Source organism: Ahaetulla prasina, chromosome 7, assembly GCF_028640845.1.
Source record: "Ahaetulla prasina isolate Xishuangbanna chromosome 7, ASM2864084v1, whole genome shotgun sequence".
Lineage (NCBI taxonomy): Eukaryota > Metazoa > Chordata > Lepidosauria > Squamata > Colubridae > Ahaetulla > Ahaetulla prasina.
Window position 1 is genome coordinate 96780436 of NC_080545.1, and position 16719 is coordinate 96797154.

General features: G+C 42.8%; 1 protein-coding gene across 8 annotated transcripts in view; it reads right to left on the reverse strand.

Annotated features, from left to right (window-relative positions):
• The window catches only part of LOC131201789 (uncharacterized), a 169899-nt gene that overhangs the window by 21344 nt on the left and 131836 nt on the right, over nucleotides 1-16719 (reverse strand). For 2 of the 8 annotated variants that reach the window (XR_009156007.1, XR_009156003.1), the window contains exon 7: nucleotides 84-16360. The exons of 1 other annotated variant lie outside the window; for it this stretch is intronic. The gene's annotated coding sequence lies outside the window, so the exon portion shown is untranslated. Of the gene's footprint in view, nucleotides 1-83; nucleotides 16361-16719 lie in introns of those variants that run through there. 5 more of the 8 variants (XR_009156009.1, XR_009156006.1, XR_009156008.1 and 2 more) reach the window with 5 other exon arrangements.

The window sequence follows — 16719 nt, forward strand, 5'->3', positions numbered from 1 at the left end:
ATAGAATGGAATGGAATGGAATGGAATGGAATGGAATGGAATGGAATAGAATAGAATAGAAAGGAAAGGAAAGGAAAGGAAAGGAATAGAATATATGGAATAGAATAGAATAGAATGGAATGGAATGGAATGGAATAGAATAGAATAGAACAGAATAGAATAGAATAGAATATATGGAATAGAATGGAATGGAATGGAATGGAATGGAATAGAATAGAATAGAATAGAATAGAATAGAATAGAATAGAATAGAATAGAATAGAATAGAATAGAAATTTTTATTGGCCAAGTGTGATTGGACACACAAGGAATTTGTCTTGGTGCAGATGCTCTCAGTGTACATAAAAGATACCTTCATCAAGAACACTTGATGATAGTCATAGGGTACAAATAAGCAATCAAATCATATTAGGATATAAATCTTAAGGATACCAGCAACAAAGTTACAGTCATAAGTGGAAGGAAATGGGTGATGGGAACGATGAGAAGACTAATAGTAATAGTAGTGCAGATTTAGTAAATAGTTTGACAGTGTTGAGGGAATTATTTGTTTAGCAGAGTGATGGCGTCTGAGAAGAAACTGTTCTTGTGTCTAGTTGTTCTGGTGTGCAGTGCTCTATAGCATCGTTTTGAGAGTAGGAGTTGAAACAGTTTTATGTCCAGGATGTGAGGGGTCTGTACATATTTTCCCAGCCCTTGTGAAGTATATCAGGATTCAGGAAGGGTGGTCAAGAACTTTATTTCTATGATCAGACGAACCAAGACAGAAATAATGAATATACAGGTTGCAATTCAGAAAATCCATCATCTATCTATCTATCTATCTATCTATCTATCTATCTATCTATCTATCTATCTATCTATCTATCTATCTATCTATCTATCTATCTATCTATCTATCTATCTCATATCCCTCTCATTGCCCTGCCTGTAGAAATAAGCTCTGCAGCTCCCTGGATTTCATTTACATATAAGGGGAAAGTTCCTAAGTGCAAGAGCTGCACAATCAAGGAACAGTCCACCAATGAGGTTGTAGGTTCTCCATCTCCACCCAGAGGGGTGGTTGGCCTCCCCTTTGTTGGAGTCACTCATGAGAGGCTGGACAATACCCATTGGGGTGCTTCGATTGGGATCCCTGTCCTGACCAGGAAATTGATGGGTTCAAGGGACTCTCCAATTACAGCTAGTCCTTGGCTTACAACAGTTCATTTAGGGATCATGCAAAATTACGACGGCACTGACAAAAGTGACTTACGACCATTTTTCAGACTTACAACCTTTGCAGCATCCCCACGGTCACATAATGAAAATTCCAATGCTTGGCAACTGACTCATACTTAATGACGGTTGCAGGGTCCTGGGGGTCATGTGATCAGCTTTTGCAAACCTTCTGACGAGCAAAGCCAACGGGCAAGCCAGATTCACTTAACAATAGGGTTGTTACTTAAGAAATGCAATGATTCACTTAGCAACTGTGGCAAGAAGTCTTAAAATGGGACGAAACTCACGAAACCAATGTTTCACTTAGCAAGATAGCTTTTGGACTCTTGTTTTGATCGTAACTTGAGGACTACTACCAGTAGAGGAAAGCAGATCTTCACTGTGTAGCAACTCTTTCTCCTGAACCCCAGTATTATCTTTCCTAAATACGTAGATCAAAGCTGACACCCGCCAGAGCATGGAACAATGGTGCACAATTAGAAGACGTGGAGAGACCTGGCCCAGAGAATCACCAAGTCAGACGTGACTGAATGCATAACATCGTAATCAAATACATAGATCGTAGTGACCAAATATCTATTCTCTGTCAAACCATGATATAGGCCTAAATGGTTACCAAAAGGCAGCTACTAACTCCATGTGGGGGGTGGGGGGATAGCCTGATAGAAAGACCATTTGACTGTGAGAATCAGTGTCCAGAGAAGTTCTAACTTTTAAGGTTCACCTGGAATTGAACTGTCACTCATTCTGGATGCCCCAAACTAAGCCCCAACTCACCCATCCTAGTTCTACAGCTTGCTTCCCGTAACGTGCAAAACCAGGCCAGTTAAATATCTATGGGCTGCATTCGTACAACTTGCGAGCGTTGTTAATTTTAGCCTTGGTTAGCTTTCTTGTGGCTTAATATGTTCAACGGAGTTTCTGATTCAGGGTATCCTGTGGGAAACCTTCAGCTTCAATTGCAATAATACAAGAGCAACCAATAGATTCAAACTTAATGTTAACCGCTCTAATCTAGATTGCAGAAAATATGACTTCTGTAACAGAGTTATCAGTGCTTGGAACACATTACCTGACTCTGTGGTCTCTTCCCATAATCCCAAAAGTTCTAATCAGTGTCCAGAAAGTTGATAGTAGAAAGTTTTTAACCAAAAACTTTCTACTATTGACCTCACCCCATTCCTAAGAGGACTAAATGTGCCTACCGTTCCTGTCCTATTGTTTGTTTCTTTTTTCTTCTTATATATATATATATGCTTATACTTCCTTATATTACCTCATATATATGTTTATATACTACATAATCTTTTTATGTGATGCTTATATATATTGTTGTGACAAATAAATAAATAAATAAATAAAATAAAATAAAAAGCAAGCTATCAAACAAGCCTGTTATAGAAACCCAGCCTTTAACTTGCACGGTCCTGGAAAACCGAGATGCTCCTATGTAGAGCTTATTTCTCTGAATTATTTTCTGAATTGCAACCTGGTTTGATTGGCAAGGAAACAACGAAATGGGTCTAACTCACCAAGCCAGTTAGCACCAATTGCCCCCAAAGTATGTACCGCCAAACAGTTCAGGCCAAATAATCCATTAGAGTTTGAATACTTATTCAGAAGTACAGGATGGGTTATGATATACAGCAGCTATTCCAAACACACTGAAAAACCCCCCGCTTCCTAACACCATCTTTTAGGGTGCAAGGCTCACCTTCGGCTGTGCAATCCTCAGAGCAGGAGAAGATGAAGGTGAGAATGGCGTCGGCAAGTCCGAAGTTTGAGAAGAAAGTCCAGGCTGTGAAGTCTCTCCACGGCTAGGATTTATAAAGGAACAGAAAAATTGCCCCCAGGAGCTGAAGCAATAAATGCAAGGATGAGTCTGGAATCTAAATTCTAAAACATCTGTTTTGATAATATTTTTATTTCTTTTTAAAGAAAGCCCTAGTTTACCTCAGATTTGCAATTCACGCTGGAGGAGCTTATGTACCAAAATCTCATCTGGATGCACATATCAGAAAACCTGGGTGTGGTTTTAAAAGGAAAGATAGCGCCAGCCTCATTGTAATGCGCCTTGTTTTCCATCAATTAGGAAGCTGGAGGCAAGTGAAATTTTTATTAAGTTGTTGGGCTTCTTTAAAAAAAGAAGAAGAAGAACTTGACACATCTGTTTATTTGTAATAAGAGTTTAAAAATTTAAACTTTTTAAAAGTTTAAAAAGACAGGGAAGAAAATGAAATTGCGAATGGCTCTGAGGGCTTAGCTCTACAATCTTGGGTTTTTCCAATTCAGAAGGCAAAATTCTGGGCTCCTTTGCGGTGCTCACAAAAATGGTCACTGTTTTTTGAGAGATTTCTCGTCTTTAACAATAGCAGCAGAGTCCCAGGGGCCATTGGCACTTCAGGCCTGGAGTTAATAGGCCACCCAAACTTTTAAGCCAGTTACAGAAGTTGCAAAATTGATGGCTGAAGGACTTTTCATTTCTCCCCCCCCTCCTTTTTTGGGGGGCAATTTTTGGAGTTGAGAAACACGAAGAGCGAAATAAGTGCCAGATTTTGAAGATGTTTATGGCAGCTATTATGCTTCTTAAAATGCAAGAACTACAGTCCCCAAACTAGTCCTCCGTGAGTGAAGTATATGTCATTGTTGAATTTGGTTGGCCTAGATTCATGGCAACATCGTCGGTTCATTTTTAATAATGAATTCATCAATATCTACCCATCTTTCCTTCCTACAAATGGGAAGAATCTGAGATTAAAATGGATACAATTGTGAGGGGGGAAAATCCAGAAATTCACCAATTCCTCAGCTGAGCAGGTTAACCAACTTCTTGCTCCTCGACTGCAGAATAAGCCAGAAATAATATCAATACGTTCATCGCTCATTAAATAAGACTATTTTATAAATGGGAATGTCCAAATACTAACCTATGATCTTACAGTTGTGGATCTCAAACTGCAAACCAAACGGACATAATCTTACAGGCCACTGTGTGGTTTCATGGGATGGCAGCAGCATCTTACAAGTTGCTGTTGTTGTTGCCCCAAAACCGGTGAGACCATTATGTCTGGAGACACTATAGGTATCTTGCTCATGAGAGCTCTCTCCAAGAATTGATTGATTGATTTGTTAATCAAATTTATATTGCGGCCCATCTCCCCCAAAGACGGCTCTAGACAGCGCACAATAAATCAATCAGCCAATATAAAATCGATAAAAAAAATTAGAAAACGTCTCAGTAATAATTAGCAAAAACACAAAACTTCTAACCCCGGGCAAAGGGAGGATAAAAATAGCTTCCTCAACAAAGGAATCATGGGAAGAGATCTTTGGTCCTGGGCAGTGGTGGGATTCAAGTAATTTAACAACCGGTTCTCTGCCCTAATGATTTCTTCCAACAACCAGTTTGCCAAACTTCCCAGAAAGTTAACAACTGGTTCTCCCGAAGTGGTGCGAACTGGCTGAACCCCACCACTGGTCCTGGGGTGCCTCAGGCCTGGCAGCAATTCCAGGTCTTGAAGGCCTTATGAAAAATCCAAGGGAGGGCCAATCTAATTTCAAGGAGCTAAATGCTCCACAAGGTAGGCATCATGGCAGAGAAGGTACCCACCAGCTGTAGACCCCTAACTGAAAGCACCCGGAAAAGCATGCCTTCTTTGCCAAGTGGGATGGAGTGGGCTCATGACACTGGGGAGAGCCAGCTGTTCTCATTCAGTCTTGGCAACATCATACCATCTACTTTAATCCAGAAGCGAGGACTTCCACTCGCTAGGATCCTGGCCAGGATAAATAAGAAAGATTTGCTCAGTTATTGATGAAACCAGGTCACAAAAGACCTCGGTGGCTGAAGACCATCAAAGCTGACACGAGTCAGTGCATAGAACTCAAAGAAGTAGCGCAAGACTGGAAGATGTGGAGGGACCCGGCCCAGAGAATCGCCAAGAGTCAGACACGACTGAATGGGTAACGCCATTATCATCAAGATGTCATGGCTGCTCTTATCATGTAGAGGACTCTCAGTTGCCAATCACTGTCGTGGACGGAAAGCTTGGAATCAGAAACCGACTTGTTTTTTATATCCGGCCTTTGGTTTTGGGAGCTCAAGACACCTAACCTTTCCTCTTCCTCTTCCTCTTCCCACATACTCCCTGTGAAATAGAGCCAAGAGAGACCCACTGACCCAAAGTCACGCTGGAGGTAGGCCTGAAGCTGGGTCTCCCCTTGTGCAGAGCAGACTGTTCCCTCCCCCACCATCTTGACTGATGGGGAGGGACTGGCCAAAGCCCATCAGGGGGGGGGCTTCTGTAGTTGAGGGGGCATCACAAACTGGATTGTCCTCATCTTTGCCACTATCTACAGTCTCTTGTATCTCAACTGTCTTTTTTCCAAAAGGGCATCGCCTGTTTGGAACCCTCACCACATCTCTGACATCAATACAATTGAACGTGTCCAGAAATATTTTACAAGAAGAGTTCTCCATTCCTCTGAAAACAACAAAATACCTTATCCCACCAGACTTGAAATCCTAGGCTTAGAAAACTTGGAACTCCGTCGCCTTCGACAAGACCTAAGTTTAACTCACAGAATCATCTATTGTAATGTCCTTCCTGTTAAAGACTACTTCAGCTTTAATTGCAATAATACAAGAGCAACCAATAGATTTAAACTTAATGTCAACCGCTTTAATCTAGATTGCAGAAAATATGACTTCTGTAACAGAATCATCAGTGCTTGGAATACTTTACCTGACTCTGTGGTCTCTTCCCATAATCCTAAAAGCTTTAACCAAAAACTTTCTACTATTGACCTCACCCCATTCCTAAGAGGACCATAAGGGGCGTGCATAAGCGCACAAACGTGCCTACCGTTCCTGTCCTATTGTTTTTCTTTTCTTCTTCCTATATATATATATGCTTATACCTCCTTATATTTACTCATATATGTGTTTATATACTATATAATCTTTTTTGTATGATACCTACATATATTGTTGTGACAAAATAAATAAATAAGAAGAGACCTCTGATTTTACACATGAAGATGTAACAAGTAAGGATGGCGGAAGAACTCATTCCACATGGTTTCCCCTCCCCGCCTCGTTCTTCTTGTACGAATTTAGAGTTCATAAAAGGGACTGAAAAGCATGGAAAGAGGAAGTGACCACGGTTGTACCAGAAACAAATCCTGAATAGTCCTTTAGGCAATGTAAGAATAGAATAGAATTTTATAGAATAGAATTTTATTGGCCAAGTGTGATTGGACACACAAGGAATTTGTATTGGTGCATATGCTCTCAGTGTACATAAAAGAAAAGATACGTTCATCAAGGTACAACATTTACAACACAATTGATGATCAATATATCAATATAAATCATAAGGATTGCCAGCAACAAGTTATAGTCATACAGTCATAAGTGGAAAGAGATTGGTGATGGGAACTATGAAACGATTAATAGTAGTGCAGATTCAGTAAATAGTCTGACAGTGTTGAGGGAATTATTTGTTTAGCAGAGTGATGGCCTTCGGGAAAAAACTGTTCTTGTGTCTAGTTGTTCTGGTGTGCAGTGCTCTATAGCGTCGTTTTGAGGGTAGGAGTTGAAACAGTTTATGTCCAGGATGCGAGGGATCTGCAAATATTTTCACGGCCCTCTTCTTGATTCGTGCAGTATACAGGTCCTCAATGGAAGGCAGGTTGGTAGCAATTATTTTTCTGCAGTTCTAATTATCCTCTGAAGTCTGTGTTTTTCTTGTTGGGTTGCAGAACTGAACCAGACAGTTATAGAGGTGCAAATGACAGACTCAATAATTCCTCTGTAGAACTGAATCAGCAGCTCCTTGGGCAGTTTGAGCTTACTGAGTTGGCGCAGAAAGAACATTCTTTGTTGTCCTTTTTTAATGATGTTTTTGATGTTAGCTGTCCATTTGAGATCTTGCGATATGATAGAACCCAGAAATTTGAAGGTTTCTACTGTTGATACTGTGTTGTCAAGTATTGTGAGAGGGGAATTCTCCAGCGTTGTTGACAACCCTTTTTTCAGTAACTGCAGTTTACGTAGCTTTTAATCTTCTGCTAATAAACCCAGTCTGGCTCTTTAGAACGTAGCCTGTCCTGGCAATCCTTAAAAATAATCAAGATTGAATCTCTCCGCATCCATTACAAAGGCGTTCTCTCTCACTGATATTTTATTCTCTCTAGTATGGCCATTTCAGAGTCAGATAAGGATAAGGATGGATCGGGATAGGCAAATGAATTTGTTTAGAGTATCTCCAGGCGGCAAGTCATTGAATTCAAAAGTAGATTTCTTCATTTGAGGGAAAATGTGAATAGAACAGTTTGGCAAGACCCCAAGTGGTATTTTGATTTTCTTTGCAATATATTTCCTGAGCGGAGTGCGCAGAATTGAATCTGCTGGTTGTGCGGAAATGGTATAGCTTGAATTACTTGCTCAACTGCCAAGATCAGTTTTAAAAGGTGTTCTTTAAAGTCAAAGGATCCTAGAATTACAGACTTAATCTCCTGTATTTGGATATCCTTACTAGATCTCCAGCCTCTGCATGGAGAAACCACCTTACATGGGAACCACTGATTGACAGCTTTTACTGTCAAGAAGTTCTTCCTGATGTCTAATTTGTATCCATATCCTTGACATTTCTTCCAATATTCATTGCCTCTTTAACAACAAATCACCACTACAATGTATTTTACTATTTCGCTTCTACATTTCTTTGACACTGATAGATCCTCTCTCTTCTTGTGACATCACACATATCCTAAACCAGGGGTCCCCAACCTTTCGGACCTCAGGGACCACTAAGTCCATAATTTTAAATCCTGTGGACCACTAATATGATCTGCCTAATGACCGGCTGGGTGGGCGTGGCCAGGTGGTCATGTGACTGAGTGGGTGTGGCCAACTGTCACTCATGTCGAGGGGTGCTTCACCAGCCTCTACTACCCTGCCAATCACTCCTCGGCACCCCACCCGGGCTCCTTAGAGCCCCAGTAGGAAGCAGTTGAAGCTAAGCAGCCACCACGAGAAAAAGTTGGCTCAGTTCAAATTGGATCTGACCGAGGAGGCTCAGCAGAAGCACCTCACTGAGGACTAAGAGCATAGGCTTTCCAAGCAGAGGGAAGACCTGTGGGCGTGCAAGGCCACGTACCAGCGCCTGGAGGCTCAGCGGGCCGAGATGGTCAGTCAGTTCCAGGCCATGATGCAGTCCCACTGGAACAAGGTCCTCCAGCTCTTCGCCACCAGCGGCACCTCCCTCCAGCCTTTGCCCAAAGCCCCATAACCGGAGGCTGAAGCAGACCCCAAGCCGGAATTTCTGCCCCCCTCTGACCCATACAAAAAGACCCCAAAGATGGAGACTCTCTGCAGCAACACAATCATTCATTGCATGTATCCAGCCCATGGACTGTACTTTGAGGATCCCTTATTTAGTGCAATATAAAAAAAATGCAAATAATTTTTCTGTGGACCACCAAAATTTTCTCACGGACCACCAGTGGTCCACGGACCACCAGTTGGTGACCACTGTCCTAAACAGTCTATCTTCTTTCTATATTTCTTTCCTTTCTTCATTATATTCTTCCTGTTCTTGTTTTCTCTTTTGCACTTTTCACTTTCTATTCTTTCTTTCTACTGGATTTTATTATTGCGATAAATATATAATTTAAAAAGGAGATAGCACAAAACTTCTGACACGCTTTGCTTGGCTGAGATTCCTCTTAGAAATTTGAGGATTGCAAAAGATCAGGAGCATCTTGGCTGCCAGCAGAGAATAAAGGAGGGTGGAGACTGAGGCTTGAAGAACCAAGAGGAGGAGAAATGGAACTGGTCGGAGTGGGTTCAGGAGGAGGGATCAAGTAGCCAAGGAGAATGCGATATTGTTCCAAGAAACTTTTTTTCCCCAAAAGGTAACTTGAATTTCTTGGGTTTTTCTTTGAAAATGTTTCAAAGGAGGAGGAATACACAAGCTTGAAAGGAGGTTGGTGACTGAGGCGTCTCCAGCCATCTATTCCACTGCCCCCCTCCTGGCGATTTCCAGTGAAAATAGCTGGGCACCTGTCACAGCCATTTTCATGAATGGCTACCAACCCTTCCATGGCAGCAGACTACATAGTATTAATTGTATTGCCTTGAACCTTCTTGCACTGAGCTTCTGAAGATGACCCAAGTTTTGATTTTGTGAGTAGGAAAAAAAGACTTTCTTTTACACTCAGGCCTTCTTCTCTTAGAGCAGCGGTTCTCAACCTGTGGGTCGTGACCCCGTTGGGGGTCGAATGACGATTTGCCAGGGGTCGCCTAAGAGCATCGGAAATATGGGAAGTATACTGGCGAGTCGAAGAATCGCGCTCCAATGGTTGACTCCACAAGCCAGCTGCAGGCTCTTCAAATCGCTAGCCGAATTCGGCTTCAGGCGCGATGAATTAAAAAAGAGAGAAATCTTTGCTCTGATGTCTCCCTCTCAAGCCAGCTGCAATCGCTCCCAATCGCTGCCTAATCTGGCTTCAGGCGCCATAAACTTAATAGGGGAGGAGTCTCCGCTTTAATGCCTCCGTCCTCAAGGCAATCGCAAGCAGTTCAGATCGCTAGCCAATACGGCTTCAGGCGCGATAAATTCAAAATGAAAATAATTTTATGATTGGGGTCGCCACATCGTGGGGAATTGTATTAAAGAGGTTGCAGCACTATAAAGGTTGAGAACCACTGTCTTAAGAGTGTTTGTCCTTTCCTTGAATAGCCTGGTGTGTTAAGTTTCGAATGGTGGTTGTGATTTGTGGCTTTTATAGTTTCAAAACTTGCCCAGTTCTTAAAGTCTTAAGCTAGCCGACTATATTTCCATGCCATCTGGGATCAGCTCTGTATCATCTTCCCTCTTATCTGCCTTCTTAATCAGATGCCCTTGATTAGATTCACTTGGATAGTGTGAGTCTGCCACTGGTTGTTGCCATCTTTTGTTTTTAGTATTGCATTGGTGTGTGTGTGTGTGTTTTTTCTACTCGTGAACTGCCCAGAGTTGCTGGGAGTTGGGCCATGTACACATTTAAGAAACGAATTCCAGATAATGTCACAAACAAATATTCACCATGTGTGCCTATCTCCAATGTGCGCAATTCAAACTAAGGACATGCTGGAAACCATCTGTACTTCCAGCAAATCACAAGGATGCCAATGTGTTGACACATGTACAATGATGTACCTTCACAATGCCCCTGTAACCATTTTCAATGGAGCATGTATTATAGGAAACAGGTATTTTAAACGGGAATAACACTACAGATTCTTGCCCTTAAACCTATCCAGAAATCCTGCTGAGTTTTGTTGAATTACAATTAGTGTAGGGTTTCCTGCCTGGTCAGGGGATTGGGCAAGAAGTTATGCACGGTCACTCATACCCTCGTTACTTCCCGCCTGGATTACTGCAATGCTCTCTACATGGGGCTCCCCTTGAAGAGCACCGGGAGACTTCAACTGGTACAGAATGCGGCTGCGCGGGGGATAGAGGGAGCGTCTCGTAGCTCCCATATAACACCAATCCTGCGCATGCTGCACTGGCTGCTGGTGGTCTTCCGGGTGCAATTCAAGGTGTTGGTGATCACCTTTAAAGCGCTCCATGGCATGGGACCAGGTTACTTACGGGACCGCCTACTGCCGCCAATAGCCTCCCATCAACCTGTGCGCTCTCACAGAGAGGGTCTCCTCAAGGTGCCGTCAGCCAAACAATGTCAACTGGCGGCCCCCAGGGGAAGGGCCTTCTTTGTGGGGGCACCAACCCTATGGAATGAATTACCTCTGGGATTACGCCTTCTTCCCGACCTCCGGGCCTTTAAGCGTGAGCTCAAGACCTTTTTGTTTCACCGAGCAGGGCTGGCCTAAGGGTAATTTTAATGGGTGGTTTTATTGATAGTTTTGGTTTTATAGTTTACTTGTTATTTTAATATTCGGCCTATGGGTCTACGTCAAATACCTGACCTTTGGACATTCCGTCGCGAACTGAAGACACATCTCTTTATTCGCGCGGGGCTGGCTTAAATTGGATTTTTAATGTGAAATTTTATTAATTTTTAAACGGGGTTTTTAGTTTACGGTAATTTTAATTTCAGGCTAATTTTAAATAAGTTTTTTAAATGGTATTTTAACCTGTATATTTGTATTGCTGGTTTTATCTTGCCTGTACACCGCCCTGAGTCCTTCGGGAGAAGGGCGGTATAAAAATCAAATCAAATCAAATAAATAAATAAATAAATAAATAAATGGAATCAGATTTTTAAATTGATATAGCGTGTTTTAATTTTTGTATATGTCTTTTTAACTTGGCTGTAAACCGCCCTGAGTCTTCGGAGAAGGGCGGTATAGAAATGCAAATAATAAATAAATAAATAAATAAATAAGGTCCCTTCCAACTCTGTAATTATTATTATTATTATTATTAGAAAGCTGATGCCAGTTAAATTGGATTCAAATCAATATGATGCTTAAATGAACTTTTGCCCAGATGCAAAAATTTTCCCACCACTGTGCCAAAAAACAACAACCCTATAGACACTGGATAAATGTCAATGGAGACTCTCAATCAGGTCATGGTTGTCATGAACTGAAGAAGCTTCTTGCATGAGAAGCAAAACGTTTTCAAAGAAAAACACAAGAAGAAAGTCAAATTGCCTTTTGGGGGGAAAAAACACCACCTTGGCTGTAAGACGCTGACCTAGTTTATATGACACTCAACCATAGTGTGGTGGTTTGCAGGCCAGGGTTCACCTACCAAGGTTAGTGTTAATCTTAGATGATGATGATGATCTATCTGTAGCTTAATGTGTTGCGCGAACTGCCGCTTTGTGCAATGGACTATTTGGATTCAGAAAATGGGTCAGCTCAGTAGAGCTAAATATGTTGTGCGGATGTACAAAGTATGAATTTACACATATAAACCAAGAAAATGTGGTATTTTCAGCAAGCCATGGTGTCACAAACAGAAACCAAGTTAATCTTAAAGAAGGCAAAGGCAGAGTTGACAATCAGGGCCCTCCTATAAACTCTGGCTCCCCCTTGTGCCTAGAGGCTGCAATTACTACCTGAAGTCACATCAGAACAGTCTTGTCTTGTGGAAACCTTTCGGGAAAAGTGTATTTTTGAGGTTTAATATAACAACAGAGTTGGAAGGGACCTTGGAGGCCTTCTAGTCCAACCCCCTGCCCAGGCAGGAAGCCCTACACCATCTCAGTCAGATGGTTATCCAACATCTTCTTAAACATTTCAAGTGTTGGAGCATTCACAACTTCTGCAGGCAAGTCGTTCCACTTATTGTGTTAATACATATGGTGTTTAATGGCTAATAATTAATTGTGTTAATACATATGGTGTTTGATGGCTAATAACACCACTTTGGTTTTTTTTTTTGGAGTTTCAAGAGAATCCTATTCCACTTCTGGAATGGCCTGGGAATAGCCCAGACTTTAACCCAATGAAAATCTATGGAGCCAACTAAAGAAACTGGTTAGTCAGAAGCAACCCGGCAATAAAATCTAGTTAACAGAAGCCATCATTCAATCTTGGTTTCACATTAAAACAGCGGCAGAACTAAAAGACTTGGTTCACTCCATGGGAAGAAGCTGTAAGGCTGTAATTCATGCTAAAGGTTACCCAACCAAGTATTTATTGACATGGGGATAATTTTTGTACATCTCGTTTTTTCTACATTTCCCTTTTTATACTGTAACTGCTATTCTAATAGCAAATGCTTCATAAAAGTTATTGTGTTACATTCTTGATTAAATTATCTTTCCATTGAGATATAATTTTATGGTGCTCCCCCCCAAAAATGGTGTTATTAGCTAGTTTTAGAAAATACCCTTTTCCCAAAAGGTTTCACAATTTTGGCCACTACTGTATAAACAGGAGCAGGAGGATTGTGAGGGCAAGAGGATCTGCTTTGCAGGCAGGAAGTAAGTCTTGAACGGCACATCGTATCTTCAGAGAAAAGCTCTGAATCATGAAAGCATCTGAAACGGTGATGTGGCCTGAATCAAGAGCCATCTTCCAATCTTGTTTTGGTTGGAGAGGCTGGAAGGGAATGAAGCCAAGTCCCCCTTTTTTGTACCCAACGGAAAGAACATCCCACTTTCCTGCCACTTCTGTGCCTGCAGCTGTTCCCGCTGAGGACCTGGGAACCTTATTTGCTGCCTACTCCACAGTGTAACTGGACCAAGCCAGGATTTGCAGCAGCTTTTTCACAGGGGGGTCACAGATCCATGTAATGTGCTCTTAAGGTGAGCATCATGCTTCTCTCTCTCTCCCTCCCTCCCTCCCTTCTCTCTTCCTTTTAGATACTTTGGGCCTGGATGATTGAGTCTTCATTTACGCATCTGAAAAGCAACTAAGTAGAAAAGGCTGGGTTGCGTCATTCCGCAATACGCTGCTCAGTCTTCTGTCAACACCCTCAGGAGCCTTACCAATGTCCACACAGTAATGACACATAATAGCGTGCAGCTGGAAACTTTCCTGCTGCATGGCTTTGGTGAGGGACACCTCCGTGGAGTAAGTAACGTCAACTGGCCCCTGCTGTACCCCTTGGCCGGTCACACACATTGTGGAGCGTGGTTACTGTTTTGCTGGGTGAGACGGTTTGAAAGCAGAGAAACTTCAATCGCAACAATACAAGAGCAAACAATAGATTCAAACTTAATGTCAACCGCTTCAGACTTGATTGCAGAAAATATGACTTCTGTAACAGAGTTGTTAATGCTTGGAACTTACTACCTGACTCTATAGTCTCTACTCAAAACCCCAAAATCTTCAACCAATAGTCTCTACTCAAAATCCCAAAAACTTCAACCAAAAACTGTCTACTATTGACCTCACCCCATTCCTAAGAGGACTATAAGGGTCGTGCATAAGAGCACAAAAGTGCCTACCGTTCCTGTCCTATTGTTCTCTTCATTATAATATTATATGCATACTTTTACTTATACTTTTACTTATATATACTTTTCTCTCATGATGAGTTATTTTTATGTTGATGATTGTATATACTGTTGTGACAAAAATAAATAAATAAATAAAAAATTTAGAGCTGGAGATATTCCAGAGTCTTTTTCTTTCTTCCTCAGCAGCATCCATGAAATGGTATAGGCTCTCCTGCCTAACCAGGGGGTTGGACTAGAAGACCTCCAAGGTCCCTCCCAGCTCTGTTATTCTGTTAAGTCACTGTTCGTGGCGATGAATGTTTTCCTGGAGTGAGACACGGCTGGTTTTCTCCCTTTGTGCGCACTCAAGAGAGACCTAATCTTCCACTTACGGTTATCCTGCTGCGAAGTGCAGCTTTCCTTGTAATTGGTTTCACAACCACGAGGCGCTGTGTCGGCTGTTTCTTGTGTCCCTTCAAACGGGAGAACCACAACGTGTCCCAGTTGCAGCTTTTTTTTTCTCATAATCCCAAAGGCCGGCTGATGGGAGGCCTTCTGGACTAAGCTTTCACGTCTGGATTTTGCCACCAACACCGGTTCTCCGCCTGGCTTCCAACAGGGCGACATTCCCCAATCACTATAACCGATTTCAAATGGTGCTAGAAAGAAGAATAGACTCCGAACACCAGAAGAAATCAGTTATCCTTTAAAGGGGTCACTGGAATCTGCGAATCCATGAATTTACACGCGTGGCTGCTGAGTATTTTGGTAGAGCCACCCTCACTTTGGCATTTATAAACCCCAACTAAGAAACGGGATATTAATTATACCAATAGAACAAACCCTGCTGTTAGGCCTCAAGTTGCCATCTTTTCCCCAAAGACCCCAAAAGATACATGGGGATACAAATCCGACAAATTTCCAGGCAGCTGGACCAATGCACCTGGGGGAGGGGAGGAATCCTCGAACATCAAGCCCTAAATATTTGCTCACTTAATTTATTTTTAAAAGGTGACAATGTGGCACAGAAACCATTCTGGGAAAAGAGGTTTTTCTGCCGAGTCAGCTTATTAAAACTTCCTTGCAATCCGTGCTGAATCTCTCCTATTTGCAATCTTCTGTCAATGAGATTCTCAAAAGTATGCATGAACACGCACACCTGCAAGGCCCAGCATCTTCCTGACTTGCCGAAGAAGGCAGGTATATTTCTGTAAGGAAGAGATTCATTTCAGTTGCCTAACCTGGCTTAATAAATAATTCCGTTGTGCTGCTGAGGCTGTATGTGAAAAAGAGGCAATAAATCCAACGTAAACGAATGGGTCGTGGAAGCTTTTATCGGAAGCCTATGGGAACCAAGGTGTTGTGTCTGCGCCCCCCGAGCCGGGCCTCCTGCCAGAAAGTGACTTGGAAAGTGAGGGGGAAGGGCCGTCAGGACTTACCTCCGGAGCTCCGGCTTCCCTGGCTCAGCTCCAGGAGCCAGAGGCAGGCCAGGTGGAGGAGATAACGAGGCCTCCGTCCCCTGACTCTTCCCCCCCCCAGGCCACGCCTGCAGACCCGGCTGATGGCAGTCAGGCCTGGCTGGACCCTAGGTTTCATAGGCAGGAGAGGCGGGAACAACAGAAGCAGGGGTGGGGCAGGCCTAGGAAGTGCTGAGTCATGGAGCCACACCCCACAGGATATAAAGGCAGCAAGAGCTGCTATGCCTCTTCGTAGCAGGCAAATTAACTGCTTAACTAAGAGCTGAAGTACTGTTTGTTCCTGGGTGACTCATCGGCGTCGAGGGAGATAACAGAGACACTTGGCAGACGCTCGCTAGTTTGCTGCCAGAGCTGATAGTGCCGGCTAATTAAGCCATCGCTCGGACGGAGGCGAGGGGGGACAGAACACAAGGTGGACTCTGAAACCGGTCAACGCGTAGCCATTCTTCCCCCAAAAACACTGATTTCAAATGGTGCTAGACATTGTGTACTTAAATCTAAACCACCATATGAAACCAGATTCCTGAAGGAGCTCCAGGCAAGACTTCCTTGTAGCTGGACGTTGTTGAAGACCGATATTCAGGCACGGTGGCTATTTCCTTTTCGTTTCAACGAAGCCGAGACGGTAAAGACTCCTGAAGTGTAAAGCCATGTTCTTTTTTTTTTCCTCCTGCGCCATCCTCTTGGAAAAGCCAAATATCGTTCTGAGCTTGCTGTGGGAAACGTTTAACCGCTCTCAGGGTGGAAGGAAGCTGCAAGAATAAAAAGACAGCTGAGCCAGTGGTGAAATCCACATATTTTTTTTACTACCGGTTCTGTGGGCGTGGCTTGGTGGGCATGGCAGGGGAAGGATACTGCAAAATCCCCATTCTCTCCCTACTCCTGGGGAAGGATATTGCAAAATTTCCATTCCCACCCCACCCTGGGGCCAGCCAGAGGTGGTGTTTGCCGGTTCTCCGAACTACTCAAAATTTCTGCTACCAGTTCTCCAGAACCTGTCAGAACCTGCTGGATCTCACCCCTGAGCTGAGCCCACATGGAAGAAAAAAACGGTCAACCTCGCCTCTTTTCCATTCTCAACAATGTATCTTAAGTCTACATAAACTCATAA